Source organism: Piliocolobus tephrosceles, chromosome 9 (assembly GCF_002776525.5).
Source record: "Piliocolobus tephrosceles isolate RC106 chromosome 9, ASM277652v3, whole genome shotgun sequence".
Classification (NCBI taxonomy): Eukaryota; Metazoa; Chordata; class Mammalia; order Primates; family Cercopithecidae; genus Piliocolobus; species Piliocolobus tephrosceles.
Window position 1 is genome coordinate 33,700,663 of NC_045442.1, and position 26,486 is coordinate 33,727,148.

Below are 26,486 nucleotides of genomic sequence, written 5' to 3' on the forward strand. Positions count from 1 at the left end.
GTATTTTGTGGCATAATAAGGGAAACTGTCTAGGGGTAGCAAAGAGGACAGCATCACACGCAGACAGGAATCGAGATGGACTTCTCTGAATGGAATTTTGACTTTTTTCTAGGTTGGAGGGTGGTGTCGGGGGTGGGGGAACAGCAAGAGGGGAGGAACAGCAAGCTGGGGCTGCACGTAGGACTGCGTGAGGCCGAGGCTGGACGAGCCGTGTCGGCGCGCTGCGGCGGGAGCGGGCCCCGTGCCTCAGTTTCCCCAGTGGCGTTCTGGGAGCGTTGTCCCTCTGACCTCGCGAGGCGAGCAGGGCCGGGCCGGCCGCCAGGGGGCGCGAGCGCGGGGTTGGGCGCCGCGGAGGTGGGCGCTCGTGCAGCGGGGCTTGGCGCCCCCGGTGCCGCGCGGACCGCGCAGGCAGAGGCGGAAGCCTGGGCGGTAGGCGGGGCGGCGCGCTGACTCACACGGGATCGACCCGCCCGCCGCTTCCAGGGGCGGAGGTGACAGCGGGCCGGGGACGGGCGGCTGCAACTGCCTGCCGCGCCGAGGGACCGTCGGGCGGTCGAAAGCAGGTCAGAGGCTGGGCCTGGCCGGGGCCGGGCGGGGAGCGGGGGTCGCGGTCCGGGGCCGCGGGCGGAGGGGATCCGCACCCCGAGAGACGTGCCGCGCCGCGCCGTTAGGCCTGCATCGGCCCGTTCCCCGCGGCGGCGCTGCGCTCGGTGGGCCGGGAGCCCGCGAGGGACAGTGGGGCGCCGCGGGCGCCCTGGCACTCCTGGAGTCCCCGGGAGTTGGAGGGGCGGTCAGAGCGATGCGAACGTGGGCTTTTCAAGCGGTGTCAAGCCCAGGGCTCTTTCACTGCACCGCCCTGCCACTTCGGCAATGAGGCGGAATTTTGAGAGCTGGAAAATAATTCAGCATTAGTCCACTCCTCTTATTTTACAGATGCTCAGAGCCTTACGGCATAGGAGGCAGTGATTCTGTGTCAGGGAGACAGGGACGGATGGCTTCCGAAGCAAGGGTTAGACCTGTTCCTCTGGAGAGGCAGCTTTGGTGATGGTGGAGTTTTGCAGAAACCCGCGGACACCTGCGTTCCTGCTGCAGGCACATATGTCCACTGGGCATCATATCTCAAAGGGTAGTGATGCTGTCCCTTGAATAAAGGAATATTGAGGTTATCAAACAGGCCGGGGCCTGTTGCAGATGAGAAGTATAGACTTAAATGTTAAGTGCAAAAACAACTTTAAATGCAATGTCATTATTACTGCCTGTCTCATTTGTACTGTAATGAAGGGTAAATATTTTTGGCACTCACTTATTCTGGAATATTGGTAGAATCTCCATCAGACCTTTAGGTCTGTTTTATAGTAATTCTTTTACACTAATATGAAGATCTTGTATTAAAACACTTTCATAACCAGTGATGCTGTAGTATGTGGCAGGCGAGTGGTAACGCTAATATTTAGGGTTTGAGCAGAGTCTAGCTCTGCTTGTTTGCATAGCTGAGTTAAAGGGATGAGCAGGACTGATTAATCTGTAGTGGTTTTTGCTAGACTGAAGTACCTGACAGCATTCGGGGATCATTTCTCAGTTGGTGTTGCGTTTATTACTTTCACAGCATGAATACAGTCACGGTGATCAGCAAGTTAGTTTATCCTTTACCCATTTTTCTCTAAAATATTGAATTAAAGGATCTTTAAGGTCCTCTCTGTCTCCAGAGTTCTCCGATTTTACATGTTAACTTGAAACACGTCACTCATTGTGACAAAAATGTTTTAAGAAGAGAAATTTTTTAGAATTCTGTATAATGGGGCATAGCGAATCTTCAAATTCATTATTCTCAGCTCTCTCAGTCACTTTATCAGGGTTGGGCTAAAATAAGTGAAAAGTGACTTTTCAAATTGCAGATACTTACGTGTTAAAGTCACTTAAATTCAGAGACTGCAATGGAGTGATTTATGGAGGGTGGAGAGTAGCTCAAGTCTGGCTTGGGAATGGGGTTCGTGCGGTGCCACTGATAACTTTTACAATAGGCCAAGAACATTCTGTTTCAGAGAATGTGATAAGTTGACTTTTATACAGTGTTTGTATTGTGTATTTTTTTGGTTGAGATAATAATCTTCATAAACGATCGGTTTAAATATGTACCAGTTATTTATTTGTCTTGCAGCCCCAAGGCAAAGCGTTTCCTTCTCTACCTTCCATCAATCTCTGCCTCTTTTCTGGCTCCTGACTTCAGGTGATCCGCCCGCCTCAGCCTCCCAAAGTGCTGGGATTACAGGCGTGAGCCACCAATCCCAGCTTTTGGCTTATTTTCTAGGTTTAGTATTCTGTTGTTTCTAGAGTCAGCTAATGGATTACCTACAACATGGTGTTATTACGAGATTATCTCCTGTGAAATTCTGGAATGTGCTTGATCATCTGCCAAAGCATCCTTAGAATTCATTGAGAATACTTCTGGAAAGTTTTGCAACACCAATTCAATTAATGTGAAATCGTTTCTTATTATACCCACTCTGGGAAACGTCTGAATAAGCTTGAAAGATTGGTTAACTTAGTCTTGTTGGTCAGGAGTTAATTATGAGATATTAGTTTCTTGCCTGGAAAGGCAGAAAGTTCTTAAGTAGCAGCAGTAAAATGAGCTCTTTAATGAAAGAGCCGTTAAACAAACCAAGGTGTTAGCTTTTAGTTGTGTACTTTATCCTGCCTGCTATGAAAGGCAGCTGTGGGAGGTGAAATAGAGTAGCTAAAATGTATTATTTCATTTTTAGATTTCTAGATCTTCTGACTGAAGGGCGTGACCACCAAGAACTGAACCAGCACTTGATGGCAGGCACATAGGGCATTGTGCGAGGAGTCTGAAGGCATGGCTTTTGGTCCTTACTTGTTTATTCACTGAACACATTCTCACCGAGCACGTGTGTGCTGAGACGGTGGGCACCTGTGTGTGCCGGGAGGGGGAACACCTATGTGTGCCGGGGTTGTGTATGCTGTGGGTGCTGGGAGGGGGAACCAGTTTGAACAAAACAGACTAAGCCCTCGTGGAACAGACACATTCTAATCAGGTGGAGACAGACAAATATGTGAATGAATAGGTCAAAGGATCATAATGCTGTGGAGAAATTTAGAGTCAGGAAAGGGTAAGAGTGTGTGTTTGTGTGTGTGTGTATGTATGTGTGGTAGGGGATTTACTTTTTATATAGAGGGGTCAGATAAAGCCTCTACTGAGAAAACTTGTTTTTTGGAGACAGAGTCTTGCTCTGTCACCCAAGCTGGAGTGCAGTGGTGTGATCACAGCTCACTGTAGCCTCAACCTCCTGGGCTCAAGCGATCCTCCCATCTCAGCCTCCTGAGTAGCTGGGACTACAGGCTTGTATCACCGCACCGGGCCAGTGTTTGTATTTTTAGTAGACATGGGGTTTCACTATGTTGCCCAGGCTGGTCTGGAACTCCTGGCCTCGAGCGATCCACCCACCTTGGCCTCCCAAAGTGCTGGGATTACAGGCCTCAGCCACCACACCTGGCCTAATTCATGATTGGAGACTGGAAGGAAATGAAGTGAGCAGGAGGCAGTGGGATGAGCAGGTTCCAAATCCTGGTACAGGAGCATGCTTGGCACGTGAGGGGCGGCAAGGTCATGGTGGCCGGTCAGTATGGATGTGGGTTGGGGGGAGGTGGCAGCAGATGAGAGCGAGTAGGAGTGAGTAGGGCACATCAGTGTAGGTCATCGTAAGGATTTTGGCCTTTACACTGAGTGAGGGGGAAGCCATTAGAGAGCTTTGAACAGTGAGGTAGGTGATGACTTATGTTTTAAAGGATCACTCTGGCTGCTGGGTTGAGAATAGACAGGAGGAGGACAAGAGCTGAATCAGGGAGACCTTTTCAAGCTAGAGCTGTGTGAGTCACACCATAATTCTTCCCTGAATCTTCGTTTCCTCGTCTGTAAAATAACTGGGCCCCCTCTAGCTCAAGAATTTTAAGTTTTCAAGTAGTGCAGGGTATTATTTTTACAGGGAGGCAAGAGGATTGCGTAGGAAGAGGTTCTGAAAGTAAATCGCTTCAGATGACCTGAAAACTTGACACCAACCTGCCTGTAGCTGAATCATCCCAAATCAAGAGGTAATCAGGCCTTTTTCAGTCAGGTTGTCAGGTCATGAGAACAAAAACAGTGTTTCGTAAATATTCTCTGCTGATCCCTTTTGTACTTGCTGATCCCTGAATTTTCCCTTCCTGATTGAAAAAGGATGAAAAGCTGTTACTCATCAACAGAACTGGCACCCAGAGTAGCTTTTGTTGTTTGGAAAATTGGGAAATTTGGGGAAGGAAACAATTCTGTGTTTATCGTAGGCCATTCAAGTTTTTCTTTTGTAACACGCAAGGAGTCTAAAAGATTGGTTTTGTTTTAGAATTCCCTTGTCCCATTCAGCTCATGCCTCACAGGTGTTCATTCTTAATGCATTGCACGTGTTTCCTTTTGTTTACGTAGGAGCTTGCAAGTGGGATTGTTTGTTTTATGTGTATGTATCTTGATTTATAATGCTTTAATTCATTTTCCTTTATGTAGTGTTTTTTTTGTTTTTTTTTGAGACTTTTGAGACAAGAGTCTTACTCTGTCACCCAGGCTGGAGTGCAGTGGTGAGATATCGGCTCACTGCAACCTCCACCTCCTGGGTTCAAGCCATTCTCCTGCCTCAACCTCTTGAGTAGCTGAGATTACAGTCATGTGCCACCATGCCCAGCTAATTTTTTTGTATTTTAGTAGAGACGGGGTTTCACCACGTTGGCCAGGCTGGTCTCGAACTCCTGACCTCAGGTGATCCGCCTGCCTTGGCCTCCCAAAGTACTGGGATTACAGGTGTGAACCACTATACCAGGCCTCTAAGTAGTGTTTTTAAGATCCATCCATATTGTTACGTGTCTAATTCTCTGCTTTGGAATGCTGTGTTATACCCCATGCTGTGTGCATCCATTGGTTTTTCTCTATTTGGTCTCTGTGTAGTGAATGGATACTCAAGTTGTTCCTACTCCCTAACACCATAAATATTGCTGCAGTGAACATCTTCCTACATATCTACTTACAAAGTTATATAATATTTCTGTGGAATTGCTGGATTATAGGCTTGCAGGGACTGAATTTGATTAAATATTGCCAGATGCCTCTCCACAGTGGCTGCCCCAGTCTCTGTGCCTCTGGAAGTATTAATATTTGAGGACTCCTGTATCCTCATGTCCCACCAGCACTCACCTCTTTCCAGCTCTCCATATTTTTCAGTCTTGTAAGCACAAAGTGATATCTTGTTTTAATTTGTATTTCTTTGATGACTAGTGATTTTGAGTATCTCTTATACAGATAGCTTCCTCTGTAAATTGCTTATTCATGTCTTTGGCATTTTCTGTTGGAGTTGATATCTGTTTTGTTGCTGTTGACTTGCAGAAGTGATTTTATAATATAGGTATCTATTCCCTGTTATGTTTAGACTTTGCAGATGTCTTCTCATTTGGGCATCTTGTCATTTGGTGATCAAATCTTCTCATTTAGTTCTCATTTTGTCTTTGCCATCCTTTGATCAATAAGTGTTTTTAATTTTGATGTAATCAGATAGATAAATTCTTTGACTTGTGGTTTATGGTTTTGGAGTTTTGTTTAAGGAACTCTTCCTGAACCCTAGGTCATATCTGTGTCTTTAATCTCTCTAGGGCCCACATTTTCATGTGTTAGATAGGAATCTAGGCCTATTTTTCTCCATTTAATGACCCAGTTTTTCTAATAACATATCAACAAAATACATGCTTTCCTCTATGAAATTATATCTCTTTCTCATTTATGGTTTCCATGGATACACTTGTCTGGCCCTAAGCCTTTATTTTGTTGCATTAGTCTGTCAGTTCTTACTTCTTTTTTTTTATTGCTCTGATTTTATTACAGTGACTTTGTGGTGTGTCCTAATGACTGGCACAGCAAACCATCCATCGTAAAGTTTTTTTAGCTCTTCCTGGACCAAAATTTATTTTTTCCATATAAAATTTGGAATAAGTTTACCAGGCTACCCAAACATTATATATACATACATACATACATATTTATATATATATATTTTTTCTTTTGAGACCTTGTGTCACTCTGTTACCCAGGCTGGAGTGCAGTGGCCATGGCTCACTGCAGCCTCAATCTCCCAGCTCAAGTGATCCTCCCATCCCAGCCTTCTGAGTAGCTGAGACCATAGGTATGTGCTACCATCCCTGGCTAATTTTTTTTTTTTTTTTGGTAATTTTTTAAGAGATAGGGTCTGCCTGTGTTGCCCAGCCCAGTCTTGAACTCCTGGGCTCCAGCAATCCTCCTGCCTTGGCCTCCCAAAGTGCTTGGATTACAGGCACGAGCCACTGTGCCTGGCCAAAAAATTATATTTTTGAGGAATTTTTATTGGAGTTTATTGAGTTTATAAATTATTCAAGGAGAGTTGGCATCTTTTTTCAATTTATTTATTTTTATTTCTTTTTTTTATGTGCCATGTTGCTTTTTTTTTTGTTTTAAGACAGGGTCTCTGTTGCCCAGGCTGGAGTACAGTGGTGCGATCATAGCTCACTGTAGCCTCCACACCCAGCTAAATGTTTTTATAAGTTTTTTGTTGTTGTAGTTGTTGTTTTAATAGAGATGAGGTCTCACTCTGTTGCCCTGGCTGGTCTTTAACTCCTAGCCTCAAATGGTCTTCCCACCTCAAAGTGTGCTGGGATTACAAGTGTGAGCCACTGAAATAGTAACTCATTCCATCCAAGAGCATATAATGTGTCTTTCCATTTATTCAGCTCATTTTTCTTGACATTTTTATAATTTTGGAAATAGTTTAAAACTAACAGAAGAGTCCTGAGAGTATGTTTTCTTTGTATGCTTTTTCCCCTGACCCTTTTAATTGTAGACATCATGTCTCTTTAATCTCTAAATACATGCTTTATTAGTTCATTTTTAAGTTCTTTATTAGAGCTTTAAAGTTTTCTTCATAAAGGTCTATAAGGGGCTGGGCATGGTGGCTCATGCCTGTAATCCCAGCACTTTAGGAAGCCGAGGCAGGCAGATCACTTGAGGTTAGGAGTTCAAGACCAGCCTGGCCAACATGGTGAAACCCTATCTCTACCAAAAATATAAAAAATTAGCTGGTGTGGTGGCACACACCTGTAATCACAGCTACTCGGGAGCCTGAAGCAGGAGAATTGCTTCCAGATGGTTATTGGTAATTTAAGAAAAATCGTATTGATTATTTTAAGCTGATTTTGTATCTAACAACCTTGCTTCACTGTCCTTTTTTTTTTTTTTTGAGACGGAATCTTACTCTGTTGCCCAGGCTGGAGTGCAGTGGCACGATCTCTACTCATTGCAACCTCTGCCTCACAGGTACAAGCAATTCTCCTGTCTCAGCTTCTAGAGTAGCTGGGACTACAGGTGCATTCCACCATGCCCGGCTAATTTTTGTATTTTTAGTAGAGATGGGGTTTCACCACGTTGGTCAGGCTGGTCTTGAACTCCTGACCTCAGGTAATCCACCTGCCTCAGCCTCCCAAAGTGCTGGGATTACAGGCATGAACCACCACACCCAGCCGCTTCACTGTCTTATTCAACTAGTTTATTGATTTGTTTGTGTTTATTTTTCTTTTTCTGGTAATCCTACCCTTTGAAAACAGTAATAACTTGGTTGCTTCTTTCCCATTCTTTCTTTTTTTTCTTCTTCTTTTCTTTTTTTTTTTTCAAGATGGAGTCTCACTCTGTCTCACAGGTTGGAGTGCAGTAGCTCGATCTCTGCTTACTGCAACCTCCGCCTCCCGGGTTCAAGCGATTCTCCTGCCTCAGCCTCCCGAGTAGCTGGGGCTACCGTTGTGTGCCACCACACCTGGCTAATTTTTTTTTGTATTTTTAGTAGAGGTGGAGTTTTACATGTTAGCCAGGATGGTCTTGATCTGACCTCGTGATCCACCTGCCTTGGCCTCCCAAAGTGCTGGCATTACAGGCGTGAGCCACCGTGCCCAGGCTTTTCCCGTTCTTATACTTCATACTTATTTTTCTTTCCTTACAGCGTTGGCCACAACTTCCAGAACTGTGTCAAAACAGCTGCTACACTAATGGGCATCTTTGTCTTGTTCTCAGTCTTAAAAAGAATGAGTCTAAAGATTTCCTATTTCATATAATGTTTGTTTTAGGTTTTGTATATAACCTTTATCAAGTTTTAAGGTATTACCCTCAATCCTAGTTTACTGAGAGTTTTCATCATAAATAGGTATTAAGCCTTACCAAGTACTTTTTCAGGATCTTCCTTGAGGAAATAAGATGGCATCAGGAAGGTTGTATACCAAAATCCTAACCCTATGCTGACTTTGTTTCAAGCAAAAGATATTTATGAACACTACTTATATAATTTATGGAAAGCATCCCAAGATTCCAGTACAAGTTTATTTCACCATTAGGTCAGCGTTTTCCTCCTGGCATTAAGAGTCAGAATTTAAATAGCTGATGTGAAGAATGAGAGAAAGAGCCATACTCAGGATGATAACTTTTGTTGTCAGCATGATTGTAAATATAAGATATGTAAAATTATAGTTTCCTTACTCTGTGGATCAGTGTTTACTCCAGGCATAAATCTTACTAAATTATATCTCAAGAAATATTGAGGTGGCTCATCAGTAGAGCCGTAGATAGGTGTTCAGCAGCAGTAACTGCTAGGATGTTGGGCAGTGAAATCTCGTGGCCAGTTCTTCTCTCTCTCTCTTTTTCTTTCTTTTTAGACTAGCCATTTTTTCCTAATTGTAGAACGTATACCTCTTTATTATAGAACATTTGTAAAATATAGAAAAGCAAATCTATCATCCTGCCTTTTAGCACCAACCCCTGTTAAAATGTTGATTATTTCTCTGTCTCTCTTGTTTTTTTGGGAGTGGGAGAGCATGTTGTGGAGGAGAGGGCACTTAAAATTTCACCATGTAATTTTGTATCACCCCTCCTTTTTCAGGGGTAGATCATTAACTCATGTTCATTTTGCTTTGATTGGCCCTCTGGGGAAAAAATCAATAGAAAACTTATAATTAACTTGTAGCAGTGGGGTGATAGCTTGCTCCTCTCTTGGAACAGGTTATGCCTGAGGGAGCCTCTGGGCACGAACAGCCCAGAGTCATTGTCAGAACTTGGAGCAATCCTAGCCCTAAGTCCAGCAGACCAAAAACTAGCTTAAGGGTATGGAGGGGAGAAGTAGTACTTTTGAGATCTCATTGCTTCAGTTCAGTCCCCCAAGTTGTCACCTTCCTTATCTAGATCACACTTGCTTTCATCTTTCAGAAAATAAATAGAATGGAGAAAATAGTCATTTGTTTTCTTTTGACTTTGAAATAAAACCTAGCACAGGCTGGGTGCGGTGGCTCACACCTGTAATCCCGGCATTTTGGGAGGCCAAGGCAGGCAGATCACTTGAGCTCAGCAGTTTGAGACCAGCCTGGACAACATGGCGAAACCCCATCTCTACCAAAAAATACAAAAACTAGCTGGGCATGATGGCATGTGCCTGTAGTCCTAGCGACTCGGGATGCTGAGGTGGGAGAATTGCTTGAACCCGGCAGGTGAAGGTTGCAGTGAGTTGTGCTTGCAACACTGCACTCCAGCGTGGACGACAGAGTGAGACCCTGTCTCAAAAAAAAAAAAAAAGAGACAACAAAACCCCATCACAATTGTTTTGTTTACCTAATCACTTTTTGCCAGTGTGGAAGTGACAGAATTCATAGGTGAACATCCCTATGGTGAGGAGATTCAGTGTCTACCTGCCTTCCTTTCTCACTCTCCATCCTTTTTTTCTTGTTTTTTTTGAGACAGAGTCTTGCTCTGTCCCCCAGGCTGGAGTGCAGTGGTGCCATCTCGGCTCACTGCAACCTCTGCCTCCTGGGTTCAAGCAGTTCTACTGCCTCAGTCTCCCAAGTAGCTGGGATTATAGACACGCATCACCACACCCGGCTAATTTTTATATTTTTAGTAGAGGTGGGGTTTCACCAGGTTGGCCAGGCTGGTCTCAAACTCCTACCTCGTTATCCGCCTGCCTCGGCCTTCCAAAGTGCTGGGATTACAGGCGTGAGCCACTGTGCCCAGCCCTTTTTTTTTTTTTTTTTTCCTCCAATGTCCTCCTTTGGTGTTGAAACTGAAATTCTCCATTCCTGTACCTTGCTCTCTTTTTTTTTTTTTTTTTTTTTTTTTGCCGTAACAGGTGTCACTTTCTAAAACACGATGGTCTGCCATCCCAATTCCTTAAGGAGAAAAGTCTTCAAGGGCAGGAATCTTTGTTTTGTTCTCTATTCATAACCCAAGCCCAACTCGAACAGTGCCTGGTACCTGATGTGCCCTCAACAGATGAATCTATAAGATGAATCAACTAAAGAAACCACGCTGTGATCCAGAGAAGGGCCATCTAAGGGGGGGAGGGGTGAGAGAAGAAGGCTCTCTTAGCTTCCTTTCAATGCATAGGTTCAGCAGGCTAGCAGAATCCCCATTTTTGTCTTTGACATTGCAAGTGAAACCGTCCACACAGACACACAGAAATTAGCTCTCTGCATCTGTTCTAGCCCCTCCTGCGGAGGCTGCATTTTCCCGAAAGTAGCATGTGAATGTTTGTGTTGCTGACAAACACATGGACTGGGAGAGAATAATCAGCGCTGACATTCTAGCCGTGTGTCTGGGCCCAGCGTGCATTCTGCATTGTTTTCATGAGGTGATTCTCTTAGGATAAATGAGCCTGCCTCATCAGCAGAAAATGTTGCAATGGATGTGCCGAGTTATGCTTACCTCCCCAGCCTCACACCCCAGGTCCTCCTGCTTTCTAGTTGGTTCTTTCCTCCCCTCCCGTGCAATGTGGAAACTTTTTAGCTTTTCTGTCATTTCTGAACAATAAGTATTCTGAACAGTAAGTACTCTAATCTGGTTCAGAATTGTCATGATGAACAGTTATGCCTTGCATACCTGGTCACTGTTTTCCAAAGCAAGGCTTCAAATTATATTAATAGCACTATATAAAATGCTTAAAAAAAAAAAAAAAGCTGCCACAAATACAACATAATGGTGTCCTTGAGGCCAGTGTCACACACCCAGTCTATCCTGTAGAGGCCATTGCTTGGCTCATATTCCTGAAATACCACTTTCGTTTATTATTCTACTGCCTGACACCAGTGCCTACCACCTCCCCCAGTAAATTTTAAACTCTGCTGCCTGCCTAGCCCTCAAGTCTGGCCCAAATCCACTTATATAAAGTAGTCCCTGCTTATGCACAGGGGATACATTCCAAGACCTCCAGTAAATGCCTGAAACTGTGGATAGCACCAACCCTATATATACTATGTATTTTCCTATGCATACATGCCTGCGGTCAAGTTTAATTTATAAATTAGGCGCAGTAAGAGATTAACAACAATAATAACAAAATGGAATACTTATAACACTTTGTTGTAATAAAAGCTATGTGAATGTGGGCTCTTTTGCTATCAAAATGTCTTAGTACTGTACTCACCTATTTTCAGACCGCAGTTGACCGTAGGTAACTGAAACTGTGGAAAGTGAAACCATGGATAAGGTGGGGACTACTGTGTGTAACAACAGCAATAATGTAAAAACAGCAGCTCATATTTTAGCTAGCTACCATACTAAATGCATTGTCATTTAATCATAAAATGATTTTATGAGGAAGGTACTGTTAGAATCTTCATTTTATAGATGGAGAAACTAAGGTACGGATTATAAGAAACTTGCCCTAAAGTTATACCACTGTTACATGATAGAATTAGAATTCAAACTCATGTCTGTTTACCTCCAAAGCCCGTGATCTTAACCATCTTGCCATGGTGGGCTCCAGGTAAACGAGTGCCTGAAGACAGTGAGTGACTTGTACAGTCCAGCAGTTACTGAGGTTGTCCTTTTTCAGGGTATGCGAGACTAAATCACCAGCACTCGGTTAGCTGTGGAGGGAAGGGAGGATTCTGTCTGGAGCTGGAACTGCTCAGGGAGCCCCTCTCTGGATTCTGCACTGACAGCTGCAGACAGAAACCATGTGGCACCTCAGAAAGGAGAAAACTCTCAAATCATCCAGGTAGCATTCTTTGATTTTTCGATCCTTTTCATAATAAAGTAGGATTTAAAATATACAAAAATGAATAAAGAATAATACATCTGATGTCCATGTATTCAACACTCAATTTAAAATCTAGAAAGCTGACTTGGTTTCTATATTTCATCTCCCTTTGCCGTTTTATAGATCTTTTGGTTCTAATGACTTAAAAAAAAAAGGATTCCCTTTTATTTACATATGACAACAATACCATTATTGTCACTCCCTAAAACAGCAGTAATTCCTTAATATAATCAAGAGTCTGGTCAGTGTTCACAATTTCCCACTTACCTCATTTTTCCTTAAACAATTTATTTGTTTGAATCAGGGTTCAAGAAAAGTACATGTATTTAGTTAATGTGTTTCTTTTTTTTTTTTTTTTTTTGAGATGTTTTGAGATGGAGTCTCACTCTGTCATCCAAGCTGAAGTGCAGTGGTGTGATCTTGGCTTACTGCAACCTTCGCCTCCTGGGCTCAAGCGATTCTCCCACGTCAGCCTCCTAAGTAGCTGGCATTACAGGTGTGTGCCACTATACCCAGCTAATTTTTGTAGTGTAGTAGAGATGGAGTTTCACCATGTTGCCCAGGGTGGTTTTGAACTCCTGAGTTCAGGCAATCCACCACCTCGGCCTCCCAAAATGTTGGGATTACAGGCATGAGCCACTGCACCCGGCCGTTAATGTGTTTCTTAAATGGCTTTTAATTTATGGTTTTCCTTTTTTTTTTTTTTTTGAGACGGAGTCTTGCTCTGTCGCCAGGCTGGAGTGCAGTCGCCAGGCTGGAGTGCAGTGGCACGATCATGGCTCATTGCAACCTCTGACTCCCGGGTTCAAACGATTCTCCTACCTCAGCCTCCTGAGTAGCTGGGAATACAGGCGTGTGCCACCACACCCGGCTAATTTTTTGTATTTTTAGTAGAGATGGGGTTTCACTGTGTTAGCCAGGATGGTCTCGATCTCCTGACCTCGTGATTCACCCACGTTGGCCTCCCAAAGTGCTGGGATTACAGGTGTGAGCCACCACGTCCGCTTTTTTTTTTTTTGAGATGGAGTCTCACTTTGTTGCCCAGGCTAGAGTGCAGTGGCATGATATCAGCTCACTGCAGCCTTTGCTTCCTGAATTCAAGCGATTCTTGTGCCCCACCCTCCCAAGTAGCTTGAATTATGGGTGTGAGCCACCATGCCCGGAATAGAGACACGGTTTTGCCATGTTGCCCAGGCTGGTCTCAAACTCCTGAGCTCAAGTGATCTGCCTGCCTCAGCCTTCCAAAGTGCTGGGATTATAGGCGTTTACCACTGCACCTGACCTCCTTTTTTAAATTTAAATTTTTTGCTTGCAATTTATTTGTTGAAGAAACTGATTGTATATTCTCTAGAATTTCCCACATTCTGGACTTTTTAAGGGTGTCTGATATAACTTTGCTGTTGTCTCTGTAGTGAGTTAACTTACCCTTTAATCTGTTGGTCACTGCAGGAGGTTCCAAGTTATTCAGGCCTCCATAAATAGAAGGGATTCACTGGACCTCGTAGTTTGGTCTGGCCCCAAGGTCATTTCTGAGGAGTCTTTCAAAATGTTCCAGGTGTCAGGGAATGACATTATCAACAGCAGGCCATCTCTAGTGGAAAACATTCTGCTTCAGAAGGAATTTTACAATTGCTATGTGGAAAGGCATTTTCATGTTCCCTACAGTTAGGGGAGAAAATCGTTACGAGAATAAGTACCCTGGTTTTCTTCTTTTGGACAGTGCTTGTTGCTTTAAGGATTTCTGGGGCTCAGTGCCAGAAACTCCTTGGGATATTATTGTCTTACAGTTTAGATCTGCTTATCAGGAAATGTCTGAGAATCCCTAGAGGGTCAGGGAAGAGGAGGATGAGTTTACATTAAAACCAGACTTTGTTAGTGCCTGTTAGCGTCCCGTATTTTTGAGCAGCTATATGGGCTGTGGAACATAATGCTCATCCATATGTTTTGCAAGCCCATAGTTTTAATTACTTGTTCTTTTTGCTACCAGTGTCTAGATGTTGTTCAGTAATTACAATATCTGGACTGCTGTGGACACGAAGAAATCCAGTTTTGTTGTATTTTTCTTTTAGTTTTGCTGCCTTGACCTGCTAGTCAACTGTGATAGTTCTGTGGGGTAGTGAGCCAGTATTAAAGTGAAAAGAATGAAAATTGTTGAAGTATGCAGCTGTGTTTGAATTTATTTAGTGATTTGAAGGGTATAAGAATAAAGTATCTCAATGTCAGTATTTTCATTTAAAGTCAAATGGTTAATAAGTCAAGACTAAAAATCTAAACTAGAAAAAGACATTCAATAAATTTATTATAACTCTACTTAATATTTTTATTAGTATTTTACTAGCTGGTTATTTTAAGTAAAGGATTTTGCTTTGATTAAAGACATTAAAAACAGTAAGTTATGAAAATCTTTTGGGTTGAATTTTTTTTTTTAATTTAGTTGGAGTCTCACTTTGTCACCCAGGCTGGATTGCAGTGGTGCAATTTCGGCTCACTGCAACCTCAGCCTCCCGGTTTCAAGTGATCCTCATGTCTCAGCCTCCTGAGTAGCTGGGATTACAGGTGGGTGCCACCATGCCTGGCCAATTTTTTATTTTTAGTAGAGACAGGGTTTCACCATTTTGGCCAGGCTGGTCTCAAACTTCTGACCTCAGATGATCCACCTGCCTCAGCCTCCCAAAGTTCTGGGATTACAGGCATGAACCACCGCCCCCAGCCTTTGGGTTGAATTTTACCAGTATGTTCAAACTTTATTCTTGTATACCATAGGTGGGATTCAGGCTTGGTGAATATTCTCTTCTTATGATTCCAAATGTTTAAAAATTAAAATATAATTATTATTCACAGTAAGTGTTAATCAGAGGTGATTTGCTAGTTTACTGATTGTTTTCCCTGCAGTGATCAGCTGACAGTAAAACTAGCACTTCATGTTCACAAGTGTTCACAGGTAGCAATAATACATACAGGAGATAAGTATTTGAAAAGCAGTCTGTAAATGTAATTGTACTGTAATAATGTGTCCACGTGGCCTTGCAGAGAACTGCCCATTGTAGATCAATGCCCACTGTGCCTGACATGTGGCAGCACCTGGGTGACTCCACTGTCCCTTCTTGAAGACAGACGTGCTTATTATTGTGGCAACAGCCACTGGCCCCAAAACACAAAGACAGTCAGATGGTGTTTATATAGTTGCTCTTCCAGATTAAGTTTTTCACATTCTTATAGAATAGTCTGTCTCTCTGTGTGTTCACTTTTATTTCTGTCCATCATAAGACACAGGTGCTCCGAGTCACATATCTGCAACCGCTCTGGCCCACCAGCACTTCGAAGCTCACCCCATGAAATGCCCCCAACAAGCCTCTTTGGTCATGACTTAAACAAAATTGGATGTCTTTTTCCTAGATTCCCCTGCCAGTATTTTGGTGAGGCTAGAGCTTAGTGTATATGGTAGGTAGAGGGTGTCAAGAAATGAGGTCAAACTTGTGTGCAGGGACTAGCTCATGACAAGCTTTGTATGATCTGCACACAAGTTTTAGACACTTCCTACAAGTCATGGGTGGGGAGCCTTAGAGGAACTTCAAGCAGTAAATATGGATAAGATTTTGGTTTTGGCCAGGTGCCGTGATCATGCCTGTAATCTCAGCACTTCAGGAGGCTACGGTGGATGGATGGCTTGTGCCCAGGAAGAGACCAGCCAGGGCAACATAGGGAAATCCATCTCTACAAAAAATACAAAAATTAGCTGAGCGTGGTGGTACACGTCTGTTGTCCCAGCTACTTGGGAGGCTAAGATGGGAGGATTGCTTAAGACTGATCTTGGGAGGTCAAGGCTGCAGTGAGCTGTCATTGCACCCAGTCTGGGCAACAGAGTGAGACTGTCTCCAAAAAAAAAATATTTGTTTTCAGGCTGGGCACATTGGCGCATGCCCAGCTACTTGGGAGACTGAGGCTGGAGGATCACTTGAGTAGGAGTTTGAGTCCAGCCTGGGCAACACAGCAAGACTGTCTCTTTAAACAAACAAACAAAACCAGTTTTAAGAAGATAATCCTAGTTGGGTGTGGAAAATAGGACAAAGGCAGATAAGACTGGTAGGCAGCCATTTAGGAAGGGATTGCAGGAGCCCCAAAGAAAAGATGGTGAGAATCATAGTTTGATGTGTTTAAAGGATTTAACAGTAATGCCAATGTTTTTCCTAGAAGTACAGGATATGTTTTAGAAGAGTCAGTAAATTGATTTCATATCCCTCTTCTGTTTCTGGAAGGCATTTGGCAAAAGCTTTCTTGGACCCATATGCAGGGATCTCATTTATACACTTCTGCCAAATCCTTGTGGGTCTGCTGTGAAGACACAGGTCATTTAGAGCTTAGAGTACAGGGGCACATCAATTGCATTGTCCTCGTGACCAGTAACCACAGAGTCACGTTACTCCCCCTTCCTCTCAAGAAGACAGCAGCAGTTTTGAGAAGCTGGCCCTGCCCGGAGCCTGCTGCCTCCTCCCTATTATTTATGTTCCCCTCCGCCTGGGTGATGATGGTCGTCATCATCATCACCTGCTGTTGTCATCACTGTTCTCATTGCTGACATTTACTGAGTTCTGTATGTACCATTTGCCAGGAAATGTATTAAATGTTTTACCTACATTATCAAATTTAATCCTTATACACCGTATGAAATAAATTACGGTTGTTATCTTCCATTACAGATGAGGAAACTAAAGTTTAGAGGGGTTTAAGTAACTTGCCCAAGGTCACATAGCTTGATAAATGGCAGAGCCAGAAATTGAAACTAAATTCTGTCTGACTGGAGTCTGGGCTCTTAACTATTATGTAGTTATTACTTAATACAATGTAGTAGCAAATATGACTTCTGTTTTTAAATTTGCTCTTTTTTGTGGCATCACTCACCCTGTGAAAGTTCACTTAATCAAACACTGTGTTTGTTACCTACCCTTCATGCCTGTCCTATAACAGGCATAAAACACAAGTTTAAAATATCTATTAAAACATGAAGTGTAGGAAAAACTTTGTAGGGGAGGGGAGGCGGGTGTGGGTGGCAGAATAGGGAAGCTATTTAAATTTCTAGCTTTTTTCAGGGCAGAGTATTCATGTATGCCTTCTCTATTTTTTTTTCTATCTTCACAGTTTTTTTTTAAAGACAGGGTCTTGCTCTGTTGCCCAGGCTGGAATGCAGTGGCACGATCATAGCTCACTGCAGCCTCAAATCTCTCAGTCTTAAGCGTCCTTCCCACCTCAGCCTCCCAAGTAGCTATTACTACAGGTGCACACCACCACGCCCAGCTAATTTTCTATAAATTTTTGTAGAGACAGTCTCACTATGTTGCCCAGACTGGTCTTGAACTCCTGGCCTCAAGTGATCCAACCCCCTGGCCTCCCAAAATGCTGGGATTACAGATATGAGCCAACAAGCCTGGCCTGCCTTCACTATTCTGTGTGAAGTATAGAGATTTCAGAAAGAGGAGAGGCACTTACTTTTAAAAATTGAGATACAATTCACATACCATAAAATTCACCTTTTTAAAGTATATAATTCAGTGGTTTTTAGTATATCCACAAAGTTGTACACCCATTCACCACTAATTCCAGAGCATTTTCATTACCCCCAAAAGAAACCTCATACCTAGTAGCAGTCAGTGCTCATTTTCCATTCCTGAGACATTCATTTTCAAACATATTAAATACCAAAATACATCCCCATGCTATGAAAAAGGTTTTGGGAGTGTCTATCCACAATTCCCCTCTCTTTAATGCAGATAATGATAATAGCTGACACTTGTGTAATGCTTACTATTTGTGAGGTACTATGTTTCGTGCTTTAGATATATTAATTTCATTACAACCCTATGAGCAGGTTTTATTTTTATGTTGAGTCTTTATTTTTATTTTTATGTTGAATCAGGATCTTGCTCTGTAGCCCAGATTAGAGGGTGCAGTCACCACTCACTGCAGCCTTGACCTCCTGGGCTCAAGTGATCCTCCCACTTCAGCCTCCTGACTAGCTGGGGCTTCAGTTGCATGCTACCATGCCCAGCTAATTTTTGTGTTTTTTGTAGAGATGAGATTTCGCCATGTTGCCCAGGCTGATCTTGAAACTCGTAGACTCAAGCAATCTACCTGCCTCAGCCTCCCAGTGCTGGGATTACAGGGATGAGCCACCTTACCCAGTCAGGTTCTATTATTAAACCCATTTTATGGATAAGAAAGTTAAGACACAGAGAAGTAACTTGCTCCAAAGAAGCAAGTAAGTAATTAAGTAATTGTTCTAATAAAAAGTTAAGCACTTGCTGTAATAAGGGATGAAGCTGGCATATAGATCTCGGCAGTCTGGCTCTATAGTCTGTGCTCTTAACTATAACATTTTATTTTGTTTTGTTTTTGACACAGGATATTGCTCTGTCACCCAGGCTGGAGTGCAGTGGTGTGATCTGAGCTCGCTGCAGCTTCAACATCCTGGACTCAAGCAGTCCTCCCACTTTAGCCTCCCAAGTAGCTGAGACAATAAGCACATGCCACCTCACCCGCCCAATTTTCGGATTTTTTGTTTTAGAGATGGGGTCTCACTATGTTGCCCAGGCTGGTCTTGAACTCCTGAGCTCAAGCCATCTGCCCCTCTCAGCCTCCCAAAGTGGTGAGATTACAGGCATGTGCCACTGCTCCCAGCTTAATTTATGTACGCTTTAAGCTGATCATATTTCTATTTTAAAATGGTATGAAGACCTTGAAAACATTGTGCTAAGAAACCATACAATACATATTGTATGATTCCATTTACATGAAATGTCCCAAATAGGCAAATCTGTGTATAGAGAAAGTAGATTAGTGTTTGCCTAGGGCTGGAGAGGAGAGGGGATGTTGTGGGGAAATGGGAAGTGACTGCTAGTGAGTATAAAATTTCTCAGACTGGCTGCGGTGGCTCACGCCTGTAATCCCAGCACTTTGGGAGGCTAAGGTGGGTGGATCATGAGATCAGGAGTTCGAGACCACCCTGGCCAACATAGTGAACCTCTGTCTCTACTAAAAAGACAAAAATCAGTCGGCTGTGGTGGCATGTGCCTGTTGTCCCAGCTACTCAGGAGGCTGAGGCAGGAGAATCACTTGAACCCGGGAGGCGGAGGTTGCAGTGAGCCAAGATCGCGCCACTGCACTCTAGCTTGGGCAACAGAGTGAGACTTCATCTCAAAAAAAAAAACAATTCTTTATGAGGTGTTGAAGTTCTAAAATTGATAGTGATATGGTCATACAACTCTGAATATGCTAAAAACTCATTGTACATTTTAAGTGGGTAAATTGTATAGTATGTGAATTATGTCTCAATAAACTTGTTTTTAAAAAATGATATGAAGAGAAACAACCAGAATGATGTTCCTTAGAATATCTTTGCCTTCACCTGGAAAAAGATATATGTGTGTGTGTGTGTGTGTGTGTGTGTGAATAAAATAGACAAAAAGAATCCCTGCCCTGTAGGACATACAGGAAACAGGGATGGATCCAAAAGATAATAGTTAACTCAGATGATAAGAGTTATGTGTGGGTTTAATAGAAGACTGGGGTACATAGCAGTTTAGCTGATCTGAGCTTGACTAGGTTGAATCCTATAGTCTTCTATTTGAGTTCAAGTCCGTTTTTTCTTTTTCTTTTTTTTTTGAGACAGAGTTTCGCTTTTGTTGCCCAGGCTGGAGTGCAGTGGTGTGATCTCGGCTCACTGCAACCTCCGCCTCCCAGGTTCAAGTGATTCTCCTGCCTCAGTCTCCCAAATATCTGGGGTCACAGGTGCCCACCACCCCACCTGGCTAATTTTTGTATTTTTAGTAGAGATGGGGTTTCACCACGTTGGCCAGGTTGGTCTCGAATTCCTGACCTCAGGCCTCCTGAGACCTCCCACCTGACTTGGCCTCCTGAAGTGCTGGGATTACAGGCGTGAGCCACCGCGCCTGGCCTCAAGTCTGTTTTTCTTGTCTTCATTCTGGGGCCCAGGCTAAAGAGCCAGGGGCTTTCAGGGCATGTCTTCTAATGGCAGATTACAGGAGCACCAGAGGACAGGCCAAACCATAAAATAATGGCTGAAAGCCTGTGCTTATGCCATCTCCACGTCTTACCAAAATGTGACAGGGAAACATACTCTGCCTGTAGTGGAAAGCACTGCATAGTTACACAGTAAAGGGTATGAATATGTAATTCTATATTTGTATACTATTGATATATATAATGATACACATTATTATACACATATAATTACACGTCTTGTAAAGATATAATTCCTACAAGAGACTGAAGATTATTGAACAGCAGTTCAGTCAACTAGAGTGTATATTATAAGGATAAGAAGTAGCTGAAAAACGTTTGAATATAGAGGTGAATGGACATGCGAATAGAAAGGGCTAAAAGTTGGCTGGGTGCAGTGGCTCGCGCCTGCTCAGGAAGTCCGAGGCGGACGAATCACTTGAGATCAGGAGTTTGAGACCAGCCTGACCAACATGGTAAAACCCCATCTCTACTAAAAATACAAAAATTAGCCGGGTGGGGTGGTGGGCACCTGTGACCCCAGATATTTGGGAGACTGAGGCAGGAGAGTCACTTGAACCCAGGAGGCAGAGGTTGCAGTGAGCCGAGATCGAAACTACTGCACTCCAGCCTGGGTGACAGAGCAAGACTCTGTCCCCCTCAAAAAAAAAATTGTCAGGCATATCAAGATATTGTTAGAGGAGTGGGGACAAATTGTGAATTATGGGTGGTTAAATGATGCAGTGATCTTTGTCTTGTTTCAGTGTTGCTAGTATGAATTCTAATTCATAACACTATGATGTGAAGACATTAGATATTTACTTATCTAAATCTCATTTTACCTGTTCTAAGCTCCCCTCTACCTGGCTATTGGAAAACTTAATTTTAGGCGTCATTGGAGCCCTTCTTCCTTTCCTGTACCCAGTGGGCCAGGCACGAACAGAGCAAGACTAACCCTTATATGCAACTCTGACAAGGACATTTAAAGAAAAGAGAGTTATAGACTAATAACCCTTGAGAGCATAGGTGTAAGAATCTGTAACAAAAAAGTACCAAACTGAAAATTGAAGTCTATAAAGAGGATAATACATCATAAGCAAGTAGAATTTATCCCAGGAATGCAAGGTTGATTTAACGTTGAAATTTATGACATCAGAATAAAGGGGAAAAACGGTCATCTCATTGGTTGCAGGAAAAGCATTTGATAAAATTCTCATTGGATGCAGGAAAAGCATTTGATAAAATAAAATTCAAGAACTGTTCAATTTTTTTTTTTTTTTTTTTTTAAGCAAAACAAAACGCTGCAGAACTGGAGTGAAGTCGTGAACTATTTCCCCTGAAGGGAAATAGTTCCTCTGAGCAGGAATTCCAATGATCAGACATGCTAGCTGCCTAGTTGGCCCCGCAAAAGTCTGTGGAGTCTCTAGGACATAGTTAATTAATTGACCTGTGATCATATGCATTTGCTAATTGTTAGGAAGTTAGTAGTCCAGTTTATATCAACTACCATATGCTACTGTTAGTTTTTGTATCAATTTTGTAATATTATTAAAATATCTTCTCTGTTCTCTCTCATAGCAGTCTGTAATATAAATCTCCCACCTGTTTCTTTCTCTTTTCATCTTTTTTTTTTTGACACAGGGTCGTACTCTGTTGCCAAGGCAGGAGTGCAGTGGCATGATCTTAGCTCACTGCAACCTGCACCTCCCCTGGGTTCAAGTGATCCTCCTGCCTCAGCCTTCCAAGTAGCTGGGACTACAGGTGCGCACCATCATGCCCCGCTAATTTTTATGTTTTTAATAGAGACAGGGTTTTGCCACGTTGGCCATGCTGGTCTCGAACTCCTGACCTCAGGTGATCCACCTGCCTTGGACTCCCAAAGTGCTAGGATTACAAGCATGAACCACTGCACCCAGCCTCTCCCTTCATCTTATCCCAGCTACTCTTTGTAGTGTTTTATCCCCAGATTCATGGTTTTTATTTAGATGTATTATTTTCTTTTTCTTATTTATTGTGGAGATGAGATCTCACTGTGTTGCCCAGGGTGGTCTCTAGATCCTAGCCTCAAGCGATCCTCTTGCCTTGGCCTCCCAGAATGGTGGGATTACACCACCCTGACTGGTCTTATTTTCTTTACATATCATATTATTGCCCCTCATCTCTTGTTAGAGATTTCTTTTTTTTTTTTTTTTTTTTTTGAGACGGAGTCTCGCTCTGTCGCCTAGGCTGGAGTGCAGTGGTGCATCTCAGCTCACTGCAAGCACTGCCTCCCAGGTTCACGCCATTCTCCTGCCTCAGCCTCCCGAGTAGCTGGGACTACAGGCACCCGCCACCACACCTGGCTAATTTTTTTTGTATTTTTAGTAGAGGCGGGGTTTCACCGTGTTAGCCAGGGTAGTCTTGATCTCCTGACCTCGTGACCCACCCGCCTCGTCCTCCCAAAGTGCTGGGATTATAGGTGTGAGCCACGTGCCTGGCCTTAGAGATTTCTTTTACATGAAGTGAACCTTCCCACTGTTGAATTCTGGGATGAGTTCTAACATACCTCAAGAGTCATAGACTGTTTTTAGTTTGTTGTATTATAATTTCAGGCTCACTTTGTTGCTCATACTCTGGGCCTTGATGTACTGTATGGATATCCTAACCTCTGAGTGTTGTTTCAAGCTCACTTGCAGTTTGTTTTCCTTTTTCTTCATTAAATATTATCCTGCCTTGCAGTTTTTTTTTTTTTTGAGACGGAGTCTCGCTCTGTCACCCAGACTGGAGTGCAGTGGCACGATGTCGGCTCACGCCTTGCAGTTTTATATCTGGGGCTTTGTACTTTTTCTTTTCTCTTTTTCAAAATTCAGCTTAAAGTAATTGGAATCATTCTGGCACATTTCCCACCAAATAAATTCTCCCTTGCTTTTGTGGGGGCAGCTGTCGTTTATCAGAACATATCACGGAAATGTTGTTAGTCTCCGAACTCAATTTTTTTTTTCAGAGATGGGGAATTATAGGCATACACCACCGCGCCTGGCTAAGAACTAAAATTTTAGTTTCAGAACTTTAATAAATTAATGTGGGTCAAAATTTTCCATGAAATAGCATTAGCTTTACTTGTGAACATTCCCATTCGCTTTCTTGAATGGAGAAGAAAGGTGTGTATCCTATGTGTCTTAGAGAAGGAAAAAAGGTTTGAATATCTAGGACATTGAGAGGCCAGGCGCAGTGGCTCACACCTGTAATTCCAGCACTTCAAGAGGCCAAGGCAGGCAGATTGCTTGAGCTTAGGAGTTCGAGCCCCGCCTGGCCAATGTAATGAAACCTGTCTCTATAAAAAATATAAAAAATTAGTCAGGCGTGGTGGTGGATGCCCGTGGTCCCAGCTACATGGGAGGCTGAGGCAGGAGGATCACTTGAGCGCCGGAGGCAGAGGTGGTAGTGAGCCAGATTGCGTCACTGCACTCCAGACTTCACTTTCTGACACCGCTCATCCTTTTATGCAAAGAGAAGGAATTATTCATTTAGCCTTCACATTGTCTTGTATGAGCTCTTGTATTGTCAAGGACAAGAGAAATGTGCAGTCGCTTTTAAGGTTAGGTATTCCTTCTCATTGCTGGGATTTGAGATTTTTTAAATGGATTCTCATTCCCAAAAGGTAATGTTGACTGGAAAGTTCAGTTCCAAGACATAAGGATGCTCGTGGAAGCATATTCTTTTGAAGGAACTTCCGCCTGACAGCCCCTACAAAAAGGGAACTCCTTTCCCAGCTCTTCCCAGGTAGGCAATCTCCCCTAGGTGGCTAAGCGAGACCCTGACTCAAAAAAAGAAGGACATTGAATTCTTTTGACACCATCTAAAGAATCAGCCATTCATTGGGTTTGCTGTGTTATGGCATATTCTCTGGTTCATCTTGAAACTATCAGAAGATTTCATATATACATTTTATTTTCAAGTATAGTGGCTGTGGTTTCTATAAAAGGCAAGTAATACTGCAGTTTTTGTTGTTTGTGTAAAGCTGCTCGTCCCTGGTTTTCCATGGAGCTCAAACGTTGGTACTCTTTAAAATGATCTAAAATCACCTACCCTGCTAATGATGTTAGCTATTTTTAACTCCAATTGGACAGTTTGTTTCCTCCCAATTTTTCTTCCCCAGAATCTTCAGTTTTCTGAATTCCTTTCCTGATTCCTTCTTCCAAAATATCAAGAATATTTTATACCTTAAAATAGGTTGAGACCAGGCACAGTGGCTCATGCTTGTAATCCCAGCACTTTGAGAAGCTGAGGCTGGAGGATTGCTGGAACTCACGAGTTCAAGACCAGCCTGGGCAACATGGCAAAATCCTGTCTGTACAAAAAAAAAAAGAAAAAAATTTGTAAACTAATTATCTGGGTGTGGTGGCACATGCCTGTAGTTCCAACTACTGGTGAGGCTAAAGTGGGAGGATCACTTTAGCCTGGGAGGTCAAGGCTGCAGTGAGCCGTGATCATCACTGTACTCTAGCCTGGGCAACGGAGTGAGACCTTACGTAAAAACAAAAATAGGTTGAAAGGTAGAGAAATTCCTCATGTCTTTTTAAATCTTCTGTGGCAGAAACACATGTTTATGCTTGAAATGGATAAGAAAAAGAAACAAGATGCCTGCCTTGCCGATCTCACTAACATTTGTCCTCATAACTTGGAACACTGGGTTAATAAATTTTGTTAGTGTCTCCTGGAAACTGTCTTAAAAACTACCTGTTTTTACATGTTTATTGTGTTCTTTGTTATCTATAGCCACACCCTGAAGTTTCACTTTATAGTTTCACCTTAATCTGCAGGTCTGCAACTGCTATCATATATATTGTATCTACAGCTTAGTGGAGCTGTTAATTTTAATATGTTGCTCAGCTACTTAGCTCTGACATGTCCAATTTATTTAGTTATGAGTCAGTGGTTCTTAAATTTCCACCCATAATTTAGATTCATGCATGATTTAAGAAATGTGAATCTGAGAGTATACTTAGGAACTCCTAGGTTAACCCATTTGAAAATACTTCTTGAATGTATATTTCCTCAAACTTTGTAGGTCCTGAAATATTAATCTTGGGACCTCCGTCCACCAGTGCAGTTCCATTAAAAAGACAGAACTGATGTAGAGATATAGAAGCAATTTTTTAAAAAAAGAGCTAAAAAGGGGAGGAAAACAGCAGTTTAGTATGGGTGGTGTAGAAACTGTAAATTAGTTAAAACTACCATCCTGTGAGAGTCAATCCTGAAGCTTTCTTATTTTAAATTCTGTCTTTTGTAAAACAACAACAACAAAAAATTACAGAAGTGTTTGGGTGGTTTAGACAAGGGTTGCTCAGTTTAAATCCTGAGAAGGACTGAGGCGGCCTTCCACGATTGGTGGAAACTCGGACGTGTATCCTGTTCCATCTGGAGTTGTTGCCTTCCAACTTGGGACAAGTTTGAAATCAGCAAAGTGTTACAGTATAAATAGTTTCAGACAGTATAGGACAGCAGATTCCTTTACTTTCCTACCCTAGTTTCTCTGGTCAGCTCACCTAAGCCAGCGCAGGGTTTTTCATTTATTCTTCCAGTTCGACATTCTGTAACCTGTGGAACCAGAGTCGTGTGGTGAGTCAGTGCTGCGGTCCTGGGGGCATGCAGGGTAGGAGGCCGCTGTGGAAGAGCAGATGGCCCAGGCCGTGCTTCTCAGCCATGTGGGTATGCCGCGGCGGAGAGGGGGGTCCTGCTTTTCCCTCATCTGTTGCTAGTTATCTGAGGAATCTGAGGAATCTCCGAGGAACCTGGCTGTGACTGCTGACCTTCTGTCCAGAGTGAACTCCAAAACCGTAGGAGGAAGTGCTGTTTTCCTAGCTCCTCTCGTTTCCTTCCTTCCTGAAGCAGATTTAGACTTCATTTTCTGACACCTCTCGTCCTTTCATGCGAAGGGAAAAAATTGCTCATTTAAGCTTTCATATTGTCTTGTATGAGCTCTTATATTGTCAAGGACAAGACAGATGTGCAGTTGCTTTTAAGGTTAGATATTCCTTCTCATTGCTGGGACTTCTCGTTCCCAAAAGGTAATGTTTTCTGGAAAGCAGTTCCAAAACATAAGGATACTCATGGAAGAGTATTCTTTTGAAGGAACTTCCGCTGGACAGCCCCTACAGAAAGGGAATCTCTTTCCCAGCTCTTCCCAGGTAGGCAGTCTTCCCTGGTAGAGTAAGCAAGAAAGGAGAGACAGCTGTCTTTTGTCTTTCAGTTAGGGAAAACCCCTTCAGAAATTTTGTTCTGGGACCCCAGAATTTGAATTCACATTATGGAGTGGCAATATTAGGAAATACGTAGAAGGCATCACCAGTGCTTTTTTTTGTT

At 42.9% G+C, this 26,486-nt stretch overlaps 1 protein-coding gene across 2 annotated transcripts in view; it reads left to right on the forward strand.

Annotated features, from left to right (window-relative positions):
- Positions 1-447: 447 nt before the first annotated feature.
- DNMBP (dynamin binding protein) overlaps positions 448-26,486 on the forward strand; it is a 127,449-nt gene continuing 101,410 nt past the window's right edge. The window contains exon 1 of one of the 2 annotated variants that reach the window (XM_023206401.3): positions 448-563. The gene's annotated coding sequence lies outside the window, so the exon portion shown is untranslated. The remainder of the gene's footprint in view (positions 564-26,486) is intronic. The other variant, XM_026446552.1, reaches the window with a different exon arrangement.